The sequence below is a fragment of the Natrix helvetica genome, assembly GCF_964273705.1.
Source record: "Natrix helvetica genome assembly, chromosome: 4".
Taxonomy (NCBI): Eukaryota; Metazoa; Chordata; class Lepidosauria; order Squamata; family Natricidae; genus Natrix; species Natrix helvetica.
In genome coordinates this window covers 11,009,906-11,022,964 of record NC_138550.1, presented here as the reverse complement: position 1 = coordinate 11,022,964, position 13,059 = coordinate 11,009,906, and the positions used below count along the sequence as shown (strand labels likewise).

General features: G+C 47.0%; 1 protein-coding gene across 8 annotated transcripts in view; it reads right to left on the bottom strand.

The window, feature by feature from the left end:
* The window catches only part of FAT3 (FAT atypical cadherin 3), a 569,348-nt gene extending 556,569 nt beyond the window's left edge, over window positions 1-12,779 (bottom strand). For all 8 annotated transcript variants that reach the window (XR_014175185.1, XM_081950682.1, XM_081950676.1 and 5 more), the window contains exon 1: window positions 12,594-12,779. The gene's annotated coding sequence lies outside the window, so the exon portion shown is untranslated. The remainder of the gene's footprint in view (window positions 1-12,593) is intronic.
* Between the last annotated feature and the right edge of the window lie 280 nt (window positions 12,780-13,059).

The following is a 13,059-nucleotide window of genomic DNA, read 5'->3' as shown; positions in this document are numbered from 1 at the left end:
AGCAGTGGTGGGTTCCGGATCCCGTTGCAACCAGTATGCTGCAATGGGGCCAGGCGTCCACCATGTGCATGCACACAGCTCACGCATGCGTACCCATCACCCGCAACGCTCCAGCTGTTCAGCGGAGCGTCGCGCAGGTGCCATACGCTCCACGGACATACGCAAATGGCCCGGTTAGGTCAAATATAGGTAAGAAGAGTGGGGAGGCGGGTGGCCCTCCGGAGCACCGTACCGGAATGGTACCTGATGCTCCCAGCAGGCACCGGTATGCCCGTACCGGGGCCTACCGATTGTAACCCACCACTGGTCCTATGTCACATCTTTCAGTGCCAACGTTACTTTGAACGGCCACTATATGAACTGTTGTAAGTCAAGGACTACCTGAGAAAGAAAGAAAGAATTTCCCATATTTATAAACATCTTCTTTCAAAAAAGAGACTTTGGAAGGACCTACTCCACTTGACAGAATAATTGGTGGGGTAGGGAACTTAGTAAGATGTTGAGAAAGGCTGCTCTCAAGGAACAGACGGGCACAGAGAATACTACTTTAATTACCCAGTTCATCATACCTCACGTAATTCAGCAATCTGGATCCCTTGAGATAATGCAAGCTGCCGAGTCCAAAGACAAGACGCTTAATGAAATACTCAAGCTCCTTTCAGATATTAATGCGGCAAAAGCTAAGGTCTTCTAAAGCAGTTTCCCCAGGTTTTCTGAGTTGTGGGAACCAGTGGGGTGGGGAGGCGGGGGGAGGGGAATGGTTCCATGGGAGCAGCGGGCAAGCGCTCCCGCCACTCGCCCAAATGGAGCGTGTGGGAAAACGCTCGCCTGCTGCTTGTGCAAGTGAAGACATGCGCGCGGTTCCGAACAACTCAAGGCCCAGTTAGAGGTGCCACGGTCCAGGGATTGGGGACCCCTGTTCTAAAGCAACATTTCTCATGCAGAGAAGAACACTTAAAAAGTGTAGGTCCAATGCCACTCAACAATTCTTCAAGGTGGAACGATGCCCTCTTATCCGTGTGTTGCTGTCCCAAATGCAAAGATTGTGAACATCCATGTCCAAATTTTCACACGTATCTCTACTGATTTTAATCCAGGGTATTTGTATGGGCTGCTTATAGGAGTCCTGGAACAGGGGTGTCAAATTCAACTTCAATGAAGGCCGTGTCAGGGTTGTGTTTGCCCTCTGGGGGCCCGAGTGGATGTGCCTGGGGTGGGCGTGGCCAGCTCAATGTTGTTAAGTAAGTAAACTCCCCGTTAGGAGAGCGAGTGTGCAGAGAAGCGTAATGAGAGTGGTATGGAAGAACACGCACAAACCAGCATACAGGGACACCGAATAGTATAAAATATGGTAGTTTACTATGTGGAAATATAGAGGTATTCAGAGTTCAATTTACAGTCCAAGTCATACACGGTTCAGTCAGTCAGTTGTCAATGTTCTCAGTTAAGGAATGATCCTTCGAACACAGTCCAATATCAAATAATCAGTTTAGCACACAAAGCAGCTAACAGTAGCAAAAACACAGTACCTCACAATACACCGATCAGTGTCTAACAAACAGACAGGTAACAGTCATTCTCCCTCCCTCTTGCTGCTTGAGGTAACAGCAACCAATCAAATTACAGCAGTACTTAAAGCTACAGTACTACCATCCTGGTTTATATATTGCTGACCCAACTGTTAGCTAACATTCTTAACAAATGTCATTCATGTTGGGGGCGCCTGTGGAAGCCCGAGCACTCTGCCAGCAAAAATGGACTTCTGAACTCCATTTCCGCTGCGATAGCCTCGTGCAGCTCTCTGCCAGCGAAAACAGAGTTCCGTTTTCACTGGCAGAGGCACCGCGGGCTGGTCCGTTTCTATTTCCAGGGCAACCCCATGGGTCAGATCTAGGGCAGCCCCGCGGGCCTTGAGTTTGGAACAAGAGATGAGCCTGAAGTGGAACAGCAAACAAGCAATGGAAGGGAAAATAACTGAAGTTAAAATCTCCTAGCCAGGAGCCATTTTAAGAGCATACTGGTAGTCCTTGTTTAACCTCCTGGCTTGTCAAAAAGTGGTCACATGATCTTGGGACACTGCATCGGTCGTAAGTATGGGTCAGTTGCCAAGCATCTGAATCTTGATCCCATCATCATGGGGACGCTACAAACGTCGTAAGTGTGAAAAACGATCATATCACTTTTTTTCAGTGCCATTGGAACTTTGAATGGTCACTAAATGTATTTCTTTCAATGCATACTCAACCACTCCTCCAACAGAGGTAGCATTCTGCTGGTTCGCACCAGTTCAGCCAAACCAGTAGTGGCAGTGGTGTGAGTCTCCGCCGGCCCACCCAGATGTTATCACGGACCTTCTGCGCATGTGCAGAAGATTCTGTGCATGCCCAGACATGCACGATCCTGCTACCGAACCAGTAGTGAAGAAAATAGGATACCATTACTGTCCTCTAAATCTACCCTATAACAATGATGGTGAACCTTTTTCACCTCGGGTGCCAACGAGCATGCGCACTATTACGCATGCTTGCGTGCCCACCCCCATAACTCAACATGCTGTGCCCCCTGCGCATACATGTGTGAATTCCCTCTGCTGCCCCGCGCATGCATGCACAGCTTTCTAGGAGCCTGGGGAGGGCCAGAAACTGCCTGGAGGCTGGAAATGGCCCGTTTTCCAACTTCCGGTTTGCGTGTTGGGGCGTTTTTCACCCAACGTGCAAACCGGAAGTCTGTTCTCAAACTTCCAGTTTGCGCATTAGGTTGTTTTTCTCCCTCCGGAGGCTTCAGGGAAGCCTCCGGAGGATGAACAATGGCCGAAAATGAAGGCCAAAATCGGCTGGTCAACACGCACACGTGCACTGGAGCTGAATGGCTTATGTTGAAGGACCAAGTATGACTCACTTAGATAAAAATACTGAGAATTTATTTTTGTAATACAATAAACCATCGCTATCTAAATTCATTATCCAAAGTACATTTCCCATTACGGGTTACTTCTATTCCAGACTGCAGCCAAAACCAGCATTATTTTAAGCAAGATCAGGTCAAGCCAACCCTAGAATTTGTAGAAATCCATCCTGCTGAAAAAACAGAAGATTTGGGGAAAGTTTTAAGGCTATTTTTAGCGCATGTGGAAGAAAACCATGAAATTGAGATAAAATTTTGGTGGGGGCGAGGTTGAACCTTGGGCTTCTTTGCAAAAATAGCAGAGGGTAAAAAATACAGGCCGAGTTATTTTTTCCCACCCTTTTAAAAAAAATCTTAAAGCACATTTATACACACCAAGATTCACTGTTTCTCAAAATGCCCTGCAGAAAATATTACATCATGATATTCTCTCACAGGTATTCTTAGGAGCACAGCTGGCTCAGCAGCCAAAATGGCAACAGACTTTCCTTTCAAGCATTTAAATTAACTGGTTTTCCTGGTTCTCTTAGCGGATTACAATCTATCAAACCCTTCATCCAATCCATCCTGTCTCTTTACGGCAAATCCACCAGGGACTCCAAGAAAACTCTTAGTTTAAAACCGTTTGGTAGCTTCTGGTTATCGTCCATCATAATTTTCTTTTAACCACCTGGCAGGTACAGGGGTGTCAAACTCAATTTCATTGAGGGCCACAGCAAGGTTGCATTTGACCTCAGGGGGGCCTGGAGGGGCATGGCCAGCTCGACGTCACTTGTGTCTGGGGCGCCTCTGGTGGCCCAATCTCTTTGCCAGCAAAAACGGGCTCCTGAGTTCCATTTTCAGCTGCGACAGCCTCCTGCAACCCTCTGCCAGCAAAAATGGAGCTCGGGAGAGCCGCCTGCAGCTCTCTCCAGCTCCGTTTTCGCTGGCAGAGGCACCGCGGGCCGGTCCTTCACTGCTTCCAGGGTGGCCTCACAGGTTAGATCTAACTAGCCTGTGGACTAGATCTGCCCCCCCCCCCCGGGGCCTTGAGTTTTGATACCCCTGCCTTGGGGATACCATGTACAGGTAGTCTTCAACTTACAACTATTTGTTTAATGACTGTTCAAAGTTATAACAGTACTGAAAAAGTGGCTATGACTAGGGATGGTATTCCCTTCCCTTCCCTACCTGTTCGCAAATGTGAGCATGCCCTTCCGTGCATGCGCTTTTGGCAAAAAAAAAGGGTCTAAATGGGATGCCATAGAGCTGGGGCGGGAGGACGGGGCCTCCCACAATTTTCGCTACTGATTCAGGTGAACCAATCCAAACTGGCAGAATACCACCTTTGCTTATGGTTGTTTTTCATACTTACGACACTTAAACCATGAGCATGGACCCATGATCAAAATTTGGATATTTGGCAACTGGTATTTATTTATAATGGTCCCAGGGTCATTTTTTTTGTAACTTTTTGGGTGGGAAAGCTAGATTCGTTTAACAACCGTTTTACTAACTTAACAACTGCAGTAAAGAAAGGTCATAAAATGGGGGGGGGAACTCCCTTAGCAACGGTCTCACTTGAACAGATATTTTGGGCTCAATTGTGGTCATATAGATAAGTCCTTGACTCATGATCACAAATGGGTCCTGAAAATTTATTGTTAAGAGGTACGGTCATTAAGTGAAGTGTCAAGTGATCACACCTGATTTAACCCCCTTTTTTAGCAGAGATATTCAGCGAATTACCACAGTTGTTAAGTAAAGACATACTGCAACTGCTAGTTTCGAAGTTGACTTACTTCGACGAAAGCTGGCTGGGAAGTTCGCAAATACCAATTGTGTGATTCTGGGTTGCTGCAATCATTACAAATATGAGCTGGGTGCCAAGTGCCCAGATTGCAATCACATGACTGTGGCGACACTACAACAGTTGTATGTGCAAGGACTGGTTATAAGTCACATTTTTCAGCGCCGTCGTAATTTTGGTCATAAATCAAGGAATGGGTCACCAATGCCCTCAGGGATTTCCTGAGGAATATGGAAGTGTTCTACCAAATACAACCTCCAAGATGCTAACCAATGCATGATGCCAAGAACACGCTACGCCCACACAGAAAGTTATGCACTAATTGTCAACGGCTTCAGCACACTATCATGGCTTCAGTTTGACCATTAAAGGTTAACATAATGAAGCATCTAATGATCTCAGGGACTATTTCAAGACACTCAACACTTTTCCGTTTTGGAAAGGAGTCTAGATTTCTGTTGGCGCTCAGCGCCAAAGAATGGAGGCCTTTGAACTATGGTGCTGGAGAAGACTCCTGCAAGTCCCTTGGACTGCAAGGCGAGCAAACCGGTTAGTCCTAGAGGAGATCAATCCTGACTGCTTTTTAGAAGGCCTGATCCTGAAGATGAAACTCAAATACTTTGGCCACCTAATGAGAAGGAAGGACTCACTGGAGAAGAGCCTAATGCTGGGAAAGACTGAGGGCAAAAGAAGAAGGGGACGACAGAGAATGAGGTGGCTGGATGGAGTCACTGAAGCAGTAGGCGTGAGCTTAAATGGACTCCAGAAGATGTTAGAGGACAGAAAGACCTGGAGGAACATTGTCCATGGGGTCACGATGGGGTGGACATGACTTCGCAACTAACAACAACAACTAGATTTCCTTCTTCACCCTAACCTTTTACAGTGACAAGCATGACTCTATGCCAAGGCATCCAGAATGCTGTTACCTACCCGCCAAAGTGGTACCTATTTGTCTACTCACATTTGCATGCTTTCAAACCGCAACTGTTTTTAACTACTTAGCTACATCCATCAGCTGAACGTAATGACAGACCACCATTCGAATGAAATGCAAAATATCAACCCAATGGATAATAATTGCATCAATAAAGGCAGAGGCTTAGCCGAGTTTATTTAAACTTTAAATCCTGTTGACCATTTTGTGCACGATTCTTCCGTGTTCAAACTCGCATTTATCTACACGCACCCCTTTCCCCGCCGAGCTTCACAGGTGCAAGAAGATAGCTTAAATTTCAGCTGAGGCCACGTGTATGGCTATCATTTATTTTCCAGCATTAACCTCAATCCATGAGCTCTAATGCAGTTATTTTACTAGGTTGAGCACCCTGCAGGTATGTGCCCTATACCTTAAAGCATCAGTGCGCTCCACAGGGTTCTTTTGAAAGCTGCTAGTAAAATGTCTTGGCGCAGGTTTGACATGAAAATTAGATGACAGTGTCTTCTTAGTCAGTGTTTAAATGCTTTGGAATTAGCAGATTTCAAAAAAGGAGTGTGTTTTTGCGTTTGCCATGGTGCCACTCATTTGTTGAAATGGCAGCCAAAGCACAGCCCTTCTTCACTTAAAAAGAACAATGTCCTGTCTCTTGCACAAAGCTTGTTGTTGTATCCATGCCACTAGCGGTAAGGCTGCCTGTGTTTAAGAAGTAACCACATACGCAGCCTTAACATTTTAATTCGGAACAAGGTAACAGTAACAACTTTTGCTTATCCGTGTTTGCAAACTACTCAAGTAGGTTACTTGCGTCGTTGTTGTCACGTGATGTATCGCTACTTCCCCCCTTCGCTAAACCAGAAGTGGGCGTGGCCAGCGCGTGACGCAGCTGGGCCGTGCGTTTCACACCCCTGGTTTAGAAGCTCAACCAGGAGGGTATCCATTTTGAAAGAGTGGGCTATTTTTGAGCCATATCAACAGACGTCTGTTCAAAGATTTGTCCCTAAGAGAGGCATAGATAGATACCCTGATGAAATTCAGTGGAAGACAAATGAGTCTGTTAATCTCTCCGGCTGTCTTTGACCCCCCCATCAATCATCTTATCTTCCCTGATCAACGGCTTCTGACATTCCGCAGAAGAAAAATGTGTGCTAAATGCTACAATGATTCTGTTTCCGCTACAGACAGGACTGGAAACTTAAGTGTGATTTTACACATATCAACTCTACGCAGTTTTGGGTTTGGTTCTCCATGCTTGTACAAAGCTTCGCGGGTCAAGTTAGCAACCGTTCGGAGTTACAATGGCACCCAAGGAAATTGTGGTTCATGACCAGTTCTCACACAATTGCTGCAGGCCCTCTATGGTCATGTGATCAAAATTTGGGTGCCAGTCTGTATTTACAATAGTTGCAGCGTCCCAGGGTCATGTGATCACCCCTTGAAACCTTCCCACCCAGTTCTGACCAGCAAAGTTAACCGGGGGAGGGGGGAGAGAGAAGCTGGATTCATTTAACAACCATGGGACTCACTTAACAGCTGCAGTGATTTACTTAACAACCGTGGAAAAAAAATATCACAAAATTGGATGCAATTCACTTAATAACCACCGTGCTTAGAAAAGAAAACTCTGACCCAACTATAGTTGTAAGTTGAGGAGTAACTATAGAGCATTACGCAAATGAAGTTCATTACATACACAACCTTCTGGAGCTCCATTTTCCCTGGCAGAGGGTTGCAGGAGGCCATTGCAGCCGAAAATGGAGCTTTTGAGGATTTTTATAAATCACTTTACAGGTTCACCCTTAACCTTGTCCCCAAGTCAAGATATAAACCTGAGGACCTGGGATTTAAAGTTATTAATTACACTCAGGATGCTAGAATTCAGAAGACGGTAACAAAATATAGAAAATATAAGCTAGTTGCTTTCATCTAATAGCTGTTAGGATGTTTAAACCCCGATACGATAACCCTAGAAACCACCAGAAATCCACCTCTATACCCCACAAACTCGGCTTGTACATCACACTTAAGCCAACACACAAATTGTTTGCTTTACCTCACTACATATCGCACAAAAGCAGTCAGCTATGACTTAATTTAAAAACCACATTTAAACAAACCATAATTTGCCATGGCTTATTAATCGGGCACATACATCATACTAAGCTTGTTGTAATCATGGTTGAATAATGAATTTATACTTAGCCCTCAGCTTATAACAACGATCGCGAACAGAATTCCCATCGCTAAGCAATGAGGTTAGGTGAGTAGCACCCGATTTTATGACTTTTTGCCATGGTTCTTAAGGGAATCTCTGCAGTTGTTAAGTGAATCGCATGGTCGTTAAGCATGAACCAGTTTCCCCCATTGGTTTTGTTTGTTGAAATACAGCTGGGAAGGTCATAGATGATCCCAGGATGTCATAAATACATTCGAATAGCCAACGGTCTGAATTTTGATCAAATGACCATGGGAATCCTGTGACAGTTGTAAGTGTGAGGACTGGTTGCAAATCACTTTTTCCAGTGCCATTGTAACAGTCGCTAAATGAATGGCTGCAAGTCGAGGACTACAGGCAGTCCTCCACTTAGGACCACAACTGAGGCCAACATTTATGTTGTTAAGCGAGAAGTTTCTTAAGTGAGTTTTGCCTCATTTTACGACTTTTCTTGCCACATTTGTTAAGTGAATCATTGCACTTGTTAATTAGGGTTGTTAAGTGTTAAGACTTTGCTTGTCGGAAAGTTGCCAAAGCCAATCACGTGACTCCGGGACACTGCAGCCGTCATAAATGTGAGTCGGTTATCAAGCAAATCGTACGACCATGGGGTCATTCAGTGTGAAAAACGACCCTAAGTCACTTTTCTCTGTGCCGTTGTAACTTTGAACCGTCACCAGATGAAACTGTCGTAAGTCGAGGACTACCTGTCCCTCGAGATCTCATTTAGCCATACATCAGAACGGCTGAATTCTCCTAATGCAAAATAGCCAAGCATCTAACAGAGGCATCTGTTTCTTTTCTGGACTTAGAAGACAAGGCTGGACTTTTGGGTTGTTTTTTTTTAATTTTTGCAGAAACATTGCAATCAGCTATTTTTGAACGCTGCTTAGGTATGTCTCCCCTGCTAAATTTGGTCAAACCGTCTTTACAACCGTTGGAAGGCTCTGCCAGAAGCCATACGAATCATCATTCATAAAGTCGCAGGCGGGAATTAAGTTCGGATGCTTTGCAACGCCAGCAAGCAGAAGCCCCAATTGAAACCGGCTTAAATGTTTTGACAGCAAACATACACACACACACACAGTTTTGGCAACCGAGCAAGCCAGTGAAGAGAGAAGAAAGGATGGGGACTTCACTCCAAGTATCCCTTGGTATTTTTTTTTTAAAAAACAGTGAGTTTGGTTGAGCTGGTTGGGGGTAGCTTTCGGGTGCTTTCCTGGTTCCCCTCCCATTTGCATTTCATTTTAATTGGATTGGGAACCAAGGATACCAACCGCTGGGGATGCCCTGGACCATAAAACAAAGACACAAAGAAATCACCTTTGGAAGGGGGGGGAGGTGAGGAGGAGGCAGTGGAGAAAGAATAGGAATAGTGGGGAATAGCAAACACCCACAAAACAAGCACGTTCTATGCTTAAAATCTGCAACCCCTGGATAGGTCTGACCTCAGCTGCCATTATCCCAGCCCAAAGCAACCGTTTTACTTCAGATAACCTTAGTTTTATATTCATTCATTCTCTCTCTCTCTCTCTCTCTCTCTCTCTCTCTCTGTCCCTCTCATTCTCTGTCCCTCTGTCTCTGTCCCTCTCATTCTGTCTCTCATTCTATCTGTTTCCCTCTCTCTGTCTTTCTCTCTGTGTGTCTGTGTCTCTCTGTCTCTCTGTGTGTCTCTCTTTCTTGCCTGAACCTCTTGTCTGAACTGTAGACACCCAAAGAGAAAACTGCACTGTAGCTTTATAGAAGTCTGAGCCCCTTTAAGCCAAAATTTACCCAGGTCGCTGCCATCTGGAAAGCTAGTTATTTTAGGGGGGGGGGGGGGGGGGGAGAAGAGAGATGCTCTCTCCTTTCTGATAGGGAATTTTATCCAAGTTGGAAAGGGAGGGAAGTGGAGGGCTCTGGAGACCCTTTCTGCTAAAATCATTAACCGGAGGAAACGCTACACTGTACTGTATATGGTTTTTTTTTTTACCTTGTGCCTACAAGACCAAACAGTGCTGAAAGAGCAGGGAAGCTGCAGACTTTTATGCAGCTCCCCCTGGTTTTCCATTGGTCTCCTGCGGAGGAGGAATCGGGCTTTCTTACCGTCTTCTTGGAGGGTTGATGATGTACATATATGTGACATGGCATTACGTGCCCAGCGCATGCCGTCATTTATAGATTTGAGAGTTTACAGCAGGCAGTATTTAGGGACACTCTAGGAGTGCCTTCACACAGCATGCTTGACCTGGTTGCAGGAGGAGCAGCCAGCCTGCTGGGCGTCTAAAGCTACATAAACCCAACCAAAGTGAGCCATGGAAGCTACATAAACCCAACCAAGGAGAACAACCCAAGCCATGTTAAGCCCAACCAAGGAGAAACACCCCTAACCACATAAGCCCAACCAAGGAGAACAACCCAAGCCACGTAAACCCAATCAAGATTAACATCTCCCAAGCTTGTAGGTTGTGAGATCACTGGCCCTAGTTCTTTCTGTGACTTGGGTAAGGACAGGTTTACTTAAGAGGTCAAATATACCCAATTATACGGAGGCCAAAGGAAGGGGGGGGGGGAGAGCGCAATGAAAAGCCTTCCTAACTCTGCAGAAGCTGCCGGGAGACCTGCATGTTTAAAAGAATAGAGGAGCCTCCTTTGGCTGTTCAGGCGAAGGGTGGCACTCTGCACCTGTTCAAGGGACCCTGGGGTCTAGTTTTGGGGTTACCGTTTCAAACCAAGCCTGTTTCCCCCCCCCCTCAACCTTCCCCTCTCCTCCCCAAATCTAAACCGGTTGTGAGTTCGATCCTAGGTGGAGGCAGACGCAGAGGTCTCCTGCTTGGGCAGGGGGTCGGACTAGATGACCTGCAAGATCCCTTCCAACTCTGTGAAATCTGTTCAATCCCCCGCCGACAGGACGGGAGGCACCGGATCCTAATTATCAACGGGGTGCCGGCGGGAAGGGAGTAAAAAGGAAGAAGGGGAAAAAATCTGAATTGTTCATCAAGGGAGCTCCGCTTACAGTCGCCGCTCCAAGCCTTTTTTTTTTCCTTTTCCCCCCCTCCGCGCGACTCCCGCGGGGAATTTTCCGGTAAATGAACGTGGCTTTCGCTCTCCGGCGGGAGCTGCAGCCGTCTGACTCTTCCACATCCCCGGGGAAAGACCTTCCCCCCTCCCCAACCTCATCTCCCGCTTCTCCTCCCCAGCAAGGTAGCCAAGCCGCCGTTGGCTCGCCCGCTGGCCAAGCCAGACCCGCCGCAGGAATCTGCCGCCACCGTGGGAATCGGCTCCCTCTCCAGCCCGATTTCCCCCCACTCCAATTTTGCATGCCTTCAGAAACACGGCTTCCTTCCCCCCCCCCCCACATCCACCCCCAAAAAAGAAAGCAGCGTGAGGCAGGAGACACTCACTCTCCTTGCAAGCCCCAGATCCCGGGGCTGGCGCGTTTGCTAACCCGGCAGGCGAAAAGCAGAGCCGTTCATAGATCGTGCCCCCCCCCCCCCGTTTCCTTGCTCCTTACCGGCTGTACAGTCAAGGCAGCCCTTGCAGCTTCCAGCAGGCGCGCGATACTCCCGCCGCTTTTGCACCTTGCAATGCATTAAAAACTCCGGCGGTTTTTTTTCCCTCCAAAGAGCAGCGCGAGCACAAGGAAAGCAGCCAGGAAGCAATCTGCTCTAGGAGTCGTCGTCGTCCCCCCCCCCCAAAAAAAAACTACAGTGCTGCTTATTGAGACGGATGGGGGGGGGGAGTGGGAACAGAGGAGGGGGTGGTGGACGGGAGAGGAGACGTCTCGGAAACCACGCAAGAACTTTTCCTTCTTCGGATTGCCACCAATGCTTACAAGTTGCAAAGGAGAAAGCAGAACTAAAAACAAGGCAGAGCCGCGCCAGCTTAGCTCGGATCGGTTCTTTCACCCACTCCCCACTTAAAACGCGGTTGGATCTGGAGCTCCGGCGCTTCCCACGCTTGAACAAGGGGGAGCCCGCCAGCTTTTACCCACCGACCCACGGCAACTTTGCAAAAAAAAACCCAGCAAATAATAATAATAACAACAATAATCCGTATCAACCATTAGCACCGGTCAATGGTATTGGAGACACATCTTTAAACGGTCACTTGACTGAGTTTCCTGTTTAATGAATGAAAGAAAATAATAATGATGATGATAATAATACTTAGTTGATACCTAGGACTCTGGCAGCAACTCGTATCAACCGCTAGCACCAGTCAATGGTATTTGTGATGCATTTTTGAATGTTCAGTTGACTCGAGTTTCATGTTTAATGAATAAAATAAATAATAATAATAATAATTGGAACAGCTTATATCCTCTTTACCTTAACAGTTCCTAGGTCCTTGGTTAGGACTCGAGCTGCTGAGCTACCAACCAGCCCCAAAGGCTGTGAATCTCACCAAAGATATAATAATAATAATAATAATAATAATAATAATAATAATAATAATAATAATAATAATAATAATAATAATAATAATAATAATAATAATAATAATAATAATAATAATAATAATAATAATAATAATATGGAATAAAGTATATAATAATTTAAGAAAAAAAAGGAAAGGACAAAAAGGCAAACTTTGCAAAGAGCTTTCGCAAAGAGGCTCCCGCGTCTCCACCCAACCAACCGCCTCCCATTCCCCACGCGCGTTTTTTTTTCCGGGCCGGCCCAAAGAAGAAGAATCCGTGCCGCGCGCGTTTTTCGGCCAACCGCCCAAAGGAACCGCGCACAAAAACACGAAACACACACACACACCCTTCCTTCCAGCCGCTGGTGGTGGATCAGCTCCGGAGCTTGCCAGCCGCTTCCTTGCATAAGGTATCCATGGACCGAAAAGGTGCCAGCCGGGAAGAAGAAGAAGCCGGGGAGCGCGCGGCGCTTTCCTCCGCTGCTGCTGCTGCTGCTGTTTGCAGATCGCCGCGGCTCTTCTTCCCCTTTCCCTTCCCGAGGCAAAGCGGGACTGGAGCCGCGCGGAGCGGCGCCGGCGGTAGCAACTCCTGACTCAAGGGGGCCTCCGAGGGGAGGGGAGAAGAGAGAGAGAGAGAAAAGGGGGCGATTCCCAGCCGGCAACGGCTGAGCACAGCGCAGCCTACCGGGTGGCGGAGGCAGCCAAGCGGCGGCGGTAGCAGCAGCAGCAGCCGAGGTTCCCTTCCCTGCGAAGTCTGCCAGAGGAAGGTGGGGAAAAACGCGCGTGGCTCTCGCTGCTGCCCGCCCCGATGCG